This window comes from Dicentrarchus labrax, unplaced genomic scaffold (genome assembly GCF_905237075.1).
Source record: "Dicentrarchus labrax unplaced genomic scaffold, dlabrax2021, whole genome shotgun sequence".
Classification (NCBI taxonomy): domain Eukaryota; kingdom Metazoa; phylum Chordata; class Actinopteri; family Moronidae; genus Dicentrarchus; species Dicentrarchus labrax.
In genome coordinates this window covers 1,266,751-1,280,000 of record NW_026136875.1, presented here as the reverse complement: position 1 = coordinate 1,280,000, position 13,250 = coordinate 1,266,751, and the positions used below count along the sequence as shown (strand labels likewise).

Genomic DNA, 13,250 nt, shown 5'->3' with positions numbered 1-13,250 from the left:
CAGACATCCAACAGAAGGGTTAAAAGCAGCTTGGGCAGTGGTGAGACAGACAGAAAGGGGGTTCGAGACAGTAAAAGCAGAAACAGTAACAGGAAAAGTATCAGCTCAGTTGGCAGAACTACAGGCGATGATAGCAGCACTAGAGGGAGCTGAAGGAAAAAGTGTAAACATTTACACAAACTCTGCATATGTGGTAGGAGCCATACAGGTAGACCTAAGCCAGTGGATCAGATCAGGTTTTTGCACCGCCTCTAACACTCCCATCAAGCATGAGAAAGACATACAGAGACGTGTAACAGCACTGATGAAGCCCAGACAGGTGGCAGTAATCAAGTGTAAAGGACATGACAAGACGGACTCTATGACAGCTAGAGGAAATGACGCAGCAGACCAAGCGGCCAAACAGAAAGCCGGCTACGGTACACAGTACATGAAGATGCAAGCAGGACAGACAGTATATGACATATTGCCTCCCTGTGACAAAGACATGTTGAGAAAAGAACAGGAAAAAGCCTCCCCATATGATCAGAGTGTTTGGGTAAGCAGGGGAGCAGTAAAGACTGAAGGACTACGGAGGGAAGGCAAGTCCTCCCTCCAGGACTGACACAAGTGATGCTCCAGGAAGCACACGGACGACACATTGTGGTAGTAGACAAATGAAGCATCAGTTGACACACTGGTGGCATCCGTTTCTACCCGCAATGATTGAAAACCATATCAAAGAATACAGCATTTGTAATGTATACAATATAAGACCCACAGTAAAACCACATCAGGGAAAATTCCCCCTACCATCCTTGCCAGGCCAAGAAATCATAATCGATTACACAGACATGATACATTGTGTCAAGGGGTACAGATACCTCTTGGTAGCCGTGGATGCATACACTGGCTGGCCAGAGGCTGTACCAGCAAAAAAGGAAGACGCAGAAACTGTGGTTAAATTTTTGATTAATCATTACATTCCCATACATGGTTTCCCAAGGAGAATAAGATTGACAATGGCACACACACTTCAAAAACAAACACCTGCAAGAAATTGAAGCTAAGCTAGGCTTGAAACACGCATTTGTCACAGTCTATCATCCCCAATCTCAAGGCAAGGTGGAAAGGATGAATCAAACATTGAAAGGAAAGATTGGAAAGATATGTGCACACAACAAGCTGAGTTGGGTTGATGCTCTCCCACTAGCTTTAATGTCAGTCAGAAATTCGGTGAGCTCTAGGACAGGGTTTACACCATTTGAGCTCACCTGTGGACAGCAGTTCCCAGGACCTGGAGCAGGCGGGGGAACAGCCCCAATAGATCTATTTTTGAAGTACAAACCATACTATGATCAACTAACGGCATTGGTTTCAGCCTTCTCAAAACAGTGAATGAGATCCAAGGGTGAGCAGAGAAATCACCAACCCCAAAAGACATTGAGTGGGTGTTGCTGAAGGCCATCAGTGGTCTGAGCCAAGGTGGACAGGACCATATCAGGTGACAGAGAGGACCGACCACGCGGTCCGGCTCAAGGGAAAGGGGGACACCTGGTTCCACTGGTCTATGTGCACAGCTGCAGAACCACCCAGGAGGACGGTGGAGGAGATAAGACAAAACTTAAAGGAACAGTGTTGAGTAAAAAAAAGAAAATCCCTATATCCTTTTTATATTATCATAGCTTTGCCAAAACAAGGAGTGGAGTCATTAGGTGTGTTTAGCGTAAAACGACTTACGTGGGGGGAGGTTCTGCCCTGCTACATGGAGAGATAAGGATTCCACTAGAAAGTGCCTTTTAGCATACTTATATATATTTTTACTAAACTTTTTTACTAAAAAGTTTAAGTTTATAATCATGTGTTCAATCAATTAAGGTCTGCTATAAATCAATTTTTGCTTTCAGGTTGTGGTCCCAGTTTCTATGGGACCAAAAGGGGGACTGTTGCCATATTCTGTGATTTATACTCTATATATTTACCTGTATGATTATTAACTAGAATAGAAATATGTTTACTTGTGCTTACATTGATTATGCTTACATTGATAAAGGGCTGTTAAGGGAATACTAATAACAGAAATAAAGTAATGAATATTAGATGTTTGTATGATGTGTTATAGAATTGTAACTGACTAATGAATATGAATAGCAGACACAGTATAAGGGAGAAGAGTGTGGGTAGTTGCAGATATAACATGACATTCTTTGGGAGAGATAGCGGTAAACACAGCCTCAAAGGTCAGTGTCATGAGCTCGTAAAAACTCTGATAGAACACAGGACGGACTCCTTCCAGTCGTGAAAAACCACTCAGGTTGTGGCTACCCCATCAACACCATCCTTTGGGACAAGATACCAAGAGGACGAGGGGTGGAGATTCTAGCATCTTGTGCTATGTGTGTTATCTACAAAAATATAAGAACTGATGTTAGGAACAAGAGGTTGCTCAGACTTCGTGAACTGGCAGACCTTGTGCATGTCAGGTTGATCGTAGTTGAACCCAGAGCTCTGTTACTTTTGTACAATATACTGGTGTTAAGAATAAAGCTGATTATTGAGTAAACTAAACCTTCTCCTATCGCTTCATTAAACGAACGCGCGAGGAATGAGTGTCTGAAATACAGAGATTCCTCAACAGCAACTAATAATAAACTCATACATACCTGGACACTCTTCTTGTGCAATAAATTTATATTTCTCCACCACTTAAGTGCAATAATGTAATTTAATTGCCAATTTCTGCTAATGTCTTTTATCCACAATATAACAACACAACGCCATATACAGTCCTATATGAACCTATTTTTCAATAGGTTTGATACTGTGGCCCATCCCCCGAAGTCTCTGCTGCTGGCTACCCAGCAACTGCCACTTTATCTCCCCCTACTTCTCCTCCTTACAGACCCCTTGTCTGCTCCTCACCACCTCAATTCACACCCACCTACTCCACCCCTCCCCCCTGCTCTGCATCATGTCCTCCACAACCTGAGGACCTCACCCCTCCCCCCACTGTCACCTCTACAGTGCCCTTCACGCCTGACCTGGTGAGAAGACAGCTGAAATGACTCCACCCAGGCAAAGCTGCAGGCCCCGACTGTGTATTTCCCAGGGTGCTTAAAGCCTGTGCCCCCCAGCTGTGTGGAGTACATAGCCAAGTCTTCAGCCTGAGCCTGCACCTCCAGAGGGTCCCTGTGCTGTGGAAGACGTCACACCACGTCCCAGCGGCCCTCAGGACGACAGGCCGGTGGCTCTGACGTCCCACATCATGAAGACCCCGGAGAGGCTCGTCCTGGAGCAGCTAAGGCCTATGGTCAGGCCCTTCACCGATCCACTGCAGTTCGCCTACCAGCCCCGCCTGGGAGTTGAGGACGGCATCATCTACCTGCTGAACAGAGTCTACACTCATCTGGATAAGCCGGTGGGCACTGTGAGAGTCATGTTCTTTGACTTCTCCAGTGCTTTCAACACCATCCGTCCGGCTCTACTGGGTGAGAAGATGGCTGCGATGCAGGTGGAGGCCCCCATCGTGTCCTGGATTGTTGATTACCTGATGGGCAGACCACAGTACGTATGCCTACAGAACTGTGTGTCTGACAGGGTGGTCAGCAACACTGGGGCCCCACAGGGGACTGTCCTCTCTCCCTTCCTCTTCACCCTCTTCACCTCAGACTTCAACTATTGCACCGAGTCCTGCCACCTTCAGAAGTTTTCTGATGACTCAGCAATAGTTGGCTGCATTGAAAAGGGTGATGAGAATGAATACAGGACTGTTGTGGGCACTCTTTGTCAATTGGACTGAGCTGAATCATCTGCAGCTCAATGTGACAAAGACAAAGGAGCTCATAGTGGATCTGAGGAGGGTGAAATCACCTGCAACCCTGTTTCCATCCAGGGGGTCCCTGTGGACACTGTAGAGGAGTATAAGTACCCGGGGGTGTACTTTAATAATAAGCTGGACTGGACTAGAAACACTGAGGCTGTCTACAAAAAGAGCCAAAGCCGACTCTTTTTCCTAAGGAGGGTGAGGTCCTTTAACATCTGCCGGAGGATGCTGAGGATGTTCTATGAGTCTGTTGTGGCCATTACGATCTTCTTCGCTGTCACATGCTGGGGCAGTGGGCTGAGGGTCGCAGACAACAACAGACTAAATAAACTGATCAGGAGGGCCGGTGATGTCGTAGGGGAGGAGCTGGACACCCTGAAGACCGTGGCAGAGAGGAGGATGCTGTCCAGGCTTCAGTCCATCTTGGACAATGTCTCACACCCTCTCTACGACACACTGGCCCAGCAGAGGAGCACCTTCTGCAGAAGACTCCTCTCAACCAGATGCACTACAGAGCGCCACAGGAAATCATTCCTGCCTGTGGTCATCAATCTCTACAACGCCTCCCTCAGAGAGTCAGACACCCCCCCTCTGTAATCTGACCTCAAACATAGACAATCATTCTTTTGCACTTTTTGCACATTAATACTGTACATTTGATCTTGTATATATATATATTTATATTTATATTTTTTGTGCTGAATGTTGTATATATATATATATATGTCGTTTGTATATCTGGAGTGTTGTAACGAAAATAATTTCCCCCTGGGATTATTAAAGTATTTCTGATTCTGATTCTGATATATTTATCTATATTTAGCCCATATACAACTCTATTTGTCTGATTTTTATTTCCTATGAATTTTATGTTACTTTAATTTCTATCTCTACTTTATATATTTAGCTAAGAGTTTATTGTCTATCTTAAACTGTATTTTTTATACCTCTTTATTCTAATTCTAAGTGTTTTTGTAAGCTGCTGGAAATTCAATTTCCTGGGGAGTCATCCCAAAAGAATCAATAAAGAAAGTCAAAGCGTCCCGACTATATAGTTGCAGTCTTTACCTGAACAGAGGTGTCGCTAGTGAGGAAAGGCTACTGACTTTGCTATTTCTACGCACTAGAAAAAAAAAAGCTTTTTTGTTGTTGTTGTTTTTTTTTTTCCAAATAGGTTGCGGATTCTTTCTAAATTTTCCAGCATATGTCCTCCTCTATTCCAACATTCATGCGATATGGCATCTCTGTGCTCCTTTATTGAAGGATCGTATAGATCGTCCATCTTCCTGTTTCCGGTTTGTCGCTCGCAGCTGGGAAAAAAAGAGTGGTGCGCGACGTTGCGCGACCGGGCCAAAATCCTGGCGCGCCAGCGAGATCTACGTCATTTTGATGTCACGTTGTTGCGCGACAGCTCGAATGCGTTGAGTATACCGGGCGCTTAATTGTCTCTAAGTCTAAGTTTCTAGACCCCCTGGGGGCCCTAGGCAAGAAGGACCATGCTGCCCCCCAGAATCTTGATGAATGAAGTCCAGGACTACGGATCAGTAAAGAAATCTTTTATTAAACAATTAACATATAAAATCAATAATAACATAACTATCTGAATGCAAACTTTACATACAATATATAAATAACAGAAAAACAAACATAACTGACACCTTGGTCCTACATTCACAGTCCAATAGTAGTGCCTTTTTTTTCCTAAAACTGCTGCTTGCGGGCCTTGGCTTCTGCAAATGCAGCCACTATGTCTTCCATATCTAAGGATCTCCGAACATCATTACAACATTAAGAAAAATATTTGTGTTGTCATATTAAATCAGATAGATCCCATGATATATTTTAAATGGGAGAGCAAGTCACTGTAATCTTAACTTTAAAAAGGAAACTAAATAAGTTCCTACTGTTGTGGGCCAAAAAACTTCAACAAAGCACCTTGAGGAAGAAAAAAGAAAACAGCACAATGTATTTGGTTGGCTTGCGTAAAGTAATCCACCCCCCCTGCAGCCCCTCATCATCAAGGGGACTGAGGTGGAGAGGGCTGACAGTTCTAGATTCCTGGGACTACAAGTAACTTCAGATCTGAACTGGACTTCGAACACTGCTGCCACAGTGAAAAAAGTCCAACAGAGACTGTATTTCATCAGGCTGCTCAGAAAACCTGGTCTGCACTGTCGCCCTCTCACCCAGGTCTACAAAGGAGTGATAGAGAGCGTCCTCACCACAGGCATCACTGTCTGGTATGGAAACACCATACAGACAGAGAGGAAGGCTCTGTAAAGAGTCATAAAGACTGCAGAGAGGATTATCAGAACGGAACTCCCTTCCATGGACACAATCTACACACAGCGCTGTCAAAAAAGAGCAGAGAGAATCATCAGAGACACACTACATCCAGCTCACTCCCTGCTCAAACACAAAAACTGCACAGACAACCTCAGGCACAGACGAGCGGACAGCATCACCACAAACAGGACACGCTTTTATAAGAGGTTCTTCCCTGACACAGTGAGACTCTTGGCCAAAACAAAATTAACTGACCTACCACACAGCATATCATATTGTATTATATTATGTCATATTGTTTCTGGGGCCTGTGCAATATACCTGTGCAATTTACAATGCCATTTTACACTATAACATACTATATTATATAATGTTGCCTCCGGGGCCTGTGCAATTATACATGTGTAATGTACAACGCAAATTTACACTTCTATATAGGGTTTTGTGCAATGTATAATGCTCTCAATTTGTCTTTTATACAGGCTTTTATGCACTCTCTGCTTTCTTTTTATTTCTAGAGAAGTATATGTTTTATAGATTTATGTGTCTTTCTTGTGTGTCTTTTTTAAACTTGATTAGACCCTCTGAGCAACAACCGTAGAAGAGTTCCTATGTGTGCGAGCACAAATGGCAAATGAAGTTCTTGAATCTTGAATCTTGAATTTGCAGTAACAACTTTAATGCTACATGTTAACATTTTATTTAATGTAAGATTTAGGCTATAGCAGAAAATTTATGGATATATAGGATAGGATAGGATATACTTTATTTATCCCCGAAGGGAAATTCAGTTGTCCAGCAGTTTAGACAGACTAAACTGACAGCAGAAGTGATGCTGGTATCAGTTTTAACATCTGACAACAAATGCTTTATTCTGGGAGAAAATATAATTGGCATTGGCAGCAAAGGACTAACTTATTGTGTGGCTATGAATGTGTTTAGAAGTAAATGGCTGAAATGGTCTCTTTCTCCTTGGGGGTGTTTTCCTGGGGTGGTGGTGTAGCCGGTGTTATAGAGTCCCTGGTCTGAACTGCTGTGTTGTTGAGATGTGGTTTCCTCTGTCGTTGGGTTCTCTGGAGGAGGGCATCTGCCCGGCGGCCGGCTGATTGTGCAGGATGGACCCCTCTGAGGTCTGGAGCTCTCCTTCCTCTGCTCTGGCTGCTGGCCGGGGGTGTTTTGTGCCCCACGTAGTCCATTGGGGTTTTTTTGTTTGTTTTTTTAGGGCCTTGTTTAGCATTTCCCTTTGTTTCCTTTGTTTTCCTTAATGGCCCTTTTTCCCTTTTCCTCTTGGCTTTGCTTTTGTTCTTCCGTTTTTTGCTCCTGTTTTCCATGTTTTTAGTTTAGATTCGGTCTGTTTCTACAAAGTTTTTTAAATTTGGCCAGAATAACTCTTAATTCTCAGGTTTTACAACAGTGTGAAGGCACTGACTAGGTTAGGTTAGAAAAGGAAGTTATTTTTCTCAAGATATCCCCTGTGGAGATTTCCTGGGAAAAAGAGTGTGTGCTGGCCATTCCTGCTGCTGCATTTATTCTGAGAAAGATAAACTTTTTCTGCCTTGGCGTGTGCAGTTAACAGATAAAACATATAAGGTGTTACCCTAAGCACCTTGTATATATAATTCATCAGTGCTGAGAACATACTGTATATAATGTTGACAGATACACACAGTAACAACACAATAAGTAAAGGGAACAACCTAGACATATAAAAAAAGCAACATAAAATGCAATATAAAAAATGTATAGAATGTATAAATAAGTTGTATAATTATAGTGCAAAGTTACCCTTAACCCTATATATATATATATATAAACTTTTTTGTTAACTGGAGTAGCCAGCTAGTAAAAGCTAGCAAAAAACACAAAGTTTGCACAAATACACTAACCAAAACAAACCAAACACTCAACCTGGACCTCTTGGCCCATCCTTACTAACCCTAAATAAGAGGGTTAGGGTTAGTGTTAATTCAATTCAATCATTTTATTTGTATAGAGCCAATTCATAACAGAAGTTATCTCAGGACACTTTTCAAATAGAGCAGGTCTAGACCGAACTCTTTATAACATTATTTACAGAGACCCAACAGTACCACCATGAGCAAGACCTTGGAGACAAGGGCAAGGAAACACTGCCTGTTAAAAGGCAGAAACCTAGGACAGATCCTCCGGCTCTAGGTGGGTGGTCGTCTGTCTCGACCAGTTGGGGTGAGAGAGAGAGAGAGAGAGAGAGAGAGAGGCAGAGAGAGACAGACAGACAGGTGCACAGCAACAACAGTATTGGTAATGGCGATCTAGCAGGACCATGGCAGGAGGCTCCACCAGGATCGATAAGAACCTGCGAGACGAGAAAGCACAAGAACTCCGGGGAAGAAGTGAAGTTAGTAACATGCATTAATGGAACATGAATGAGTGCAGAAAGAGAGAGGAAGAGAGGAGCTCAGTGCACCATGGGAAATCCCCCGATAGTCTAGGCCTATAGCAGCATAACTAAGGGATGGTTCAGGACTCACCTGATCCAGCCCTAACTATAAGCTTTATCAAAGAGGAACGTCTTAAGCCTACTCTTGAATGTGGTGAGGGTGTCTGCCTCCCGAACCACAACTGGAAGCTGGTTCCACAGGAGAGGAGCTTGGTAACTGAAGGCTCTGGCTCCTGTTCTACTTTTAGAGACTATAGGAACCACAAGTAGCCCAGCATTCAGAGAACGTAGTGTTCTAGAGGGGTAATAGGGTACTATGAGCTCTTTAAGATATGAAGGGGCCTGACCATGAAGAGCTTTATAGGTGAGGAGGAGGATTTTAAATTCAATTCTACATTTTACAGGGAGCCAGTGCAGAGAAGCTAGTACAGGAGAGATGTGATCTCTTTTTCTAGTTCCTGTCAGTACTCGTGCTGCAGCGTTCTGAATTAATTGGAGCGTTTTAATGGACTTATTGGGGCAACCTGATAATAAAGAGTTGCAGTAATCCAGCCTTGAAGTAACAAATGCATGGATTTAACTTTTAGATGTGACCAGGGTGAAAAATGATGAATGCTTCACGAATTTGCGTGCCTTGGTGTGTGCAGTTTTATTAAACAATAACATAATAAAATCAATAATAACATAACTATCTGAATGCAAACTTTACATACAATATATAAATAACAGAAAATCAAACATAACTTTAATGTGCAACTTTTTCAGAATGATAAAAACACAACCAAGAAAAAAAAAAACAAACAAACAAGGAATTAAAGTGGAAAGGTAGAACTTAAGACTTGCTGTGACACCTTGGTCCTACATTCACAGTCCAATAGAAGTGCCTTTTTTCCCCTAAAACTGCTGCTTGCGGGCCTTGGCTTTTGCAAATGCAGCCACTATGTCTTCCATATCTAAGGATCTCCGAATATCATTACAACATTAAGAAAAATATTTGTGTTGTCATATTAAATCAGATCGATCCCATGATATATTTTAAATGGGAGAGCAAGTCACTGTAATCTTAACTTTAAAAAGGAAACTAAATAAGTTCCTACTTCGATGTGTAGAGGTCTGCTGTTGCTGCTGCTGTTGCTGCTGTTGTTGTTGTTGTTGTTGTTGTGGGCCAAAAAACTTCAACAAAGCACTTTGAAGAAGAAAAAAGAAAAGAGCACAATGTATTTGGTTGGCTTGCATAAAGGAAAGTAAAGAACTGTGCATGCTACACAAACATAACATTTGAGATCTGTATGGAATAATTATTGAACATCCATTTGCAGTAACAACTTTAATGCTTCATGTTAGATAGATAGATAGATAGATAGATAGATAGATAGATAGATAGATAGAAAACTTTATTAATATCTGAAGGGAAATTGGGTCATTATAGCAGCCAGGTACATTAAAATACAATAGAATAAAAAACAACAATAGAATAAAAAACTTAGAAAATATAAAAAAAGATAAACAGGTAGGTAAGGTGCAAAGAGTTGTAGTTGCAACATTGTGGTAATAGTACTGATGACATGATGGTAGTGGTATCCAATCCAATCCAACTTTATTTGTTAAGCACTTTAAAAACAACCAAAGTTGACCAAAGTGCTGTACAGGAGAATAAATAAGACATCATTAATGTAAACAGTGATGGTGATGATGAAGACCACTGTGAGGAATATAGACAGTGATGGCAATAACACTGGAAAGTTCCCGGGGCTGCAGACGCTCTTTCACACAGACGTACCCGGCGTTACACCACCTGTTGTTTATGAGCACGGACAGTCCCCCTCCTTCCTTCATGCCGGTTGCGGTGGTGTCCCTGTCGGCTCGAACCGCCTGGAAGCCGGGAATGGTGACGTTGGAGTCCGGTATCTGCTCGTACAGCCACGTTTGTAGGGTTTAAAGCTCCTCTTCTTCATCCTCCGTTTAACCCCCACTCTGCAGCCTCGCCGTCTCCTCAGCTCCACCGGTATGGAGGGTCTCTCTCCGGTCAGGATGCTCGGGTACCTCAGGGTGATCATCTGGTCACAGGTGTAAACAATGCGACTCCCCGTCGCCATGGAGACCCGTGCAAACAAAAAATAAAAAGTGCTCAAAAACGCCCAAAAAAGTATTTAGGCGACGTGAACAAAGTAGTAAGAAAGTAAGAAAGTAAGAAAACGGTTAAAAATAGCTAAAAACACACTGAAAACCCATTAAAACTACAACAATGATAGGAGCTGCCATAACAGGCTGCCGTTGTCGCCGGCGCCATTCTGGAATTGTTAATAACAGTATATAAATGGTGGTGTGGGGCAGGAGGTGGTGGGGGGTTGTAGGAGTGTCCTGGGGTTGTTGCTCAGGGGAGCATTAGGGGGGGCTGCCGGGGGTGGGGGAGTTGAACCTATTAAAGAACTGGTTAAACTTGTTGGCTCATTGTTCATTCCCCTCAGCTGCCCCCCCTCCTCTCTGAAAGCCAGTGATCTCTTTCATCCCACTCCACACTTCCCTGGAGTTGCTGCCTTCCAGTTTTCTCCTGTAGTTGTCCTTGCTCTCACTGATGCTGCGTTTGAGCTCTCTTTGTACCCGTTTGAGTTCTGCTCGGTCCCCTGATCTAAAGGCCCTCTTCTTCTCGTTGAGAAGAGCCTTTCAGGTCGCTAGTTACCCACGGTTTGTTGTTTGGGTAACAGCAGACCTTTTTGGTGGGGATGGTGTTGTCTCTGTAGAACCCATTGTATTCAGAGACACAGTCAGTTAGGCCATCAATGTCCTCCCCGTAGGCCATCAATGTCCTCCCCATGTGGCTCATACAGAGCATCCCAGTCGGTGGCCTCCAGCGCTCCGCGCAGTGTTTCCATGGCCTCAGGAGACCATTTCCTCACTGTCCTCACTGTGACTGGGTGCTGCTGAACCACAGGCTTGTATGATGGTGAGAGCTGGACTAGATTGTGGTTTGACCTGCCCAGTGGAGGCAGGGCAGTGGAGCTGTACCCATCTTTAACATTTGCGTACAGCAGGTCCAAGGTCTTATTGTCTCTGGTGGTGCATGTGACAAACTGGAAGAAGGTTGGGAGTGTGGATGAAAGAGTAACATGACTGAAATCCCCTGTGATGATGATGAAGTCCCCAGGGTGTTTTGTTTGAAGTCCTACAGTCACAGTGTGGATGACGTCACACGCTGCTTCTGCTTTCCCAGACGGAGGAATGTAAACAATGATGGCGATAATACTGGAAAACTCCCTCGGCAAATGAAATGGACGTAGTCCAACGGCGACAACCCCCACTCTTCAGCCTTGCCGTCTCCTCTTTAGCTCCTCTGGTACGGAAGGTCCCTCTCCGGCCAAGAGGGTCGGGTACCTCAGGGCCATCAGCTGGTCGCGAGTGTAAACAATGCCTGCGGAGTTGCAGGCATGGCTCCCAGTCATCCGGAGAGACCAAAGTGCAATAAAGTGTGGTAAAAAGTGCCCAAACCACTGAAAAAAGCATCTCCACGTAGAGTGGTGTGGAGATGCACAGAGCAATGAAAAATAAAGATATTAAAACAAACTACAAAACAACTAAAAACACTAAAAACCGACAGTAATACCCGGAGCTACTACAACAGGCTCCCGCTAGGACGGTGCCATTTTGCAGTAATGTAACATTTAGGCTATAGCAGAAAATGTATGGATATATAGGATAGGATAGGATATACTTTATTTATCCCCGAAGGGAAATTCAGTTGTCCAGCAGCTCACATTTAAAAAACATAATTCCAAATACAAATTAACACCAGTTTAAACAGACTAAACTGACAGCAGAACTGATGCTGGTATCAGTTTTAACATCTGACAACAAATGCTTTTTTCTGGGAGAAAATATCATTGGCACTGGCAGCAAAGGACTAACCTATTGTGTGGCTATGAATGTGTTTAGAAGAAAATGGCTGAATTCACTTTACACAGATTTTAATGTGCAGTAAACTTTTTTAGTGCTTGGTGGATGACTGGGAGTTTGGGATAAAGTGGCAGGCTGGCTGGCAGCACTACTTTTTATAATGTAACACACATAGCTTACACATTCCCACTTCACCACTCACGGTTTTTCTTTTCATCCTCTTCTTGTTTTTTTTTTTCTTTTCGTGTGCCCAGAGATATGTTCGCTTCATTTTTTCATCTGTGTGTTTGACCGGGACCAAACGTCGATGTTGGCTAGTAAGGGGGCCCATTAGGGAGATTCCGGACGTGTCACTGCAGTGTCTACGGGGGTTTCAAGTTGTGTCGCTGATATCAGAATCAGAATCAGAATCAGAATCAGAATTTGTTTATTGCCAAGTAGGTTTTTATTTATTTAATGTGACCTGGTGCATAAAAATACATATACATATACATATACATATACATATACAAATACAAATATACAAATATACAATTATTCAAATCACACAGAAATCACACAGAAATCACACAGAAAAATAAAGTACTTTCAAAAAATAAATAGATAAAGATAAGAAGAGAAAGAGAAAGCTGTGCAGAAGAACGTGGGTGCTTTAATGTAATGCATACTTTATATACAGGGTGGGTATAAGAGTCAATGACAGTGGGTAATCCGGGCCTTGTTAAGGAGGCCAGCTGCCAACGGGAAGAAACTGTTTTTATGGCGAGACATTTTAGTCCTGATGGACCGCAGCCTCCTGCCAGAGGGAAGTATCTCAAAGAGATTGTGACCGGGGTGGGAGGGGTCAGCCAC

General features: G+C 43.2%; 1 long non-coding RNA gene across 1 annotated transcript; it reads right to left on the bottom strand.

Annotated features, from left to right (window-relative positions):
• Positions 1–9,137: 9,137 nt before the first annotated feature.
• On the bottom strand, positions 9,138–10,784 carry LOC127360368 (uncharacterized). The gene is made up of 2 exons (XR_007883605.1): positions 10,288–10,784; positions 9,138–9,693 (listed from the first exon to the last, which is right to left on the bottom strand). It is a non-coding gene; the product is annotated as an uncharacterized LOC127360368 (long non-coding RNA).
• Between the last annotated feature and the right edge of the window lie 2,466 nt (positions 10,785–13,250).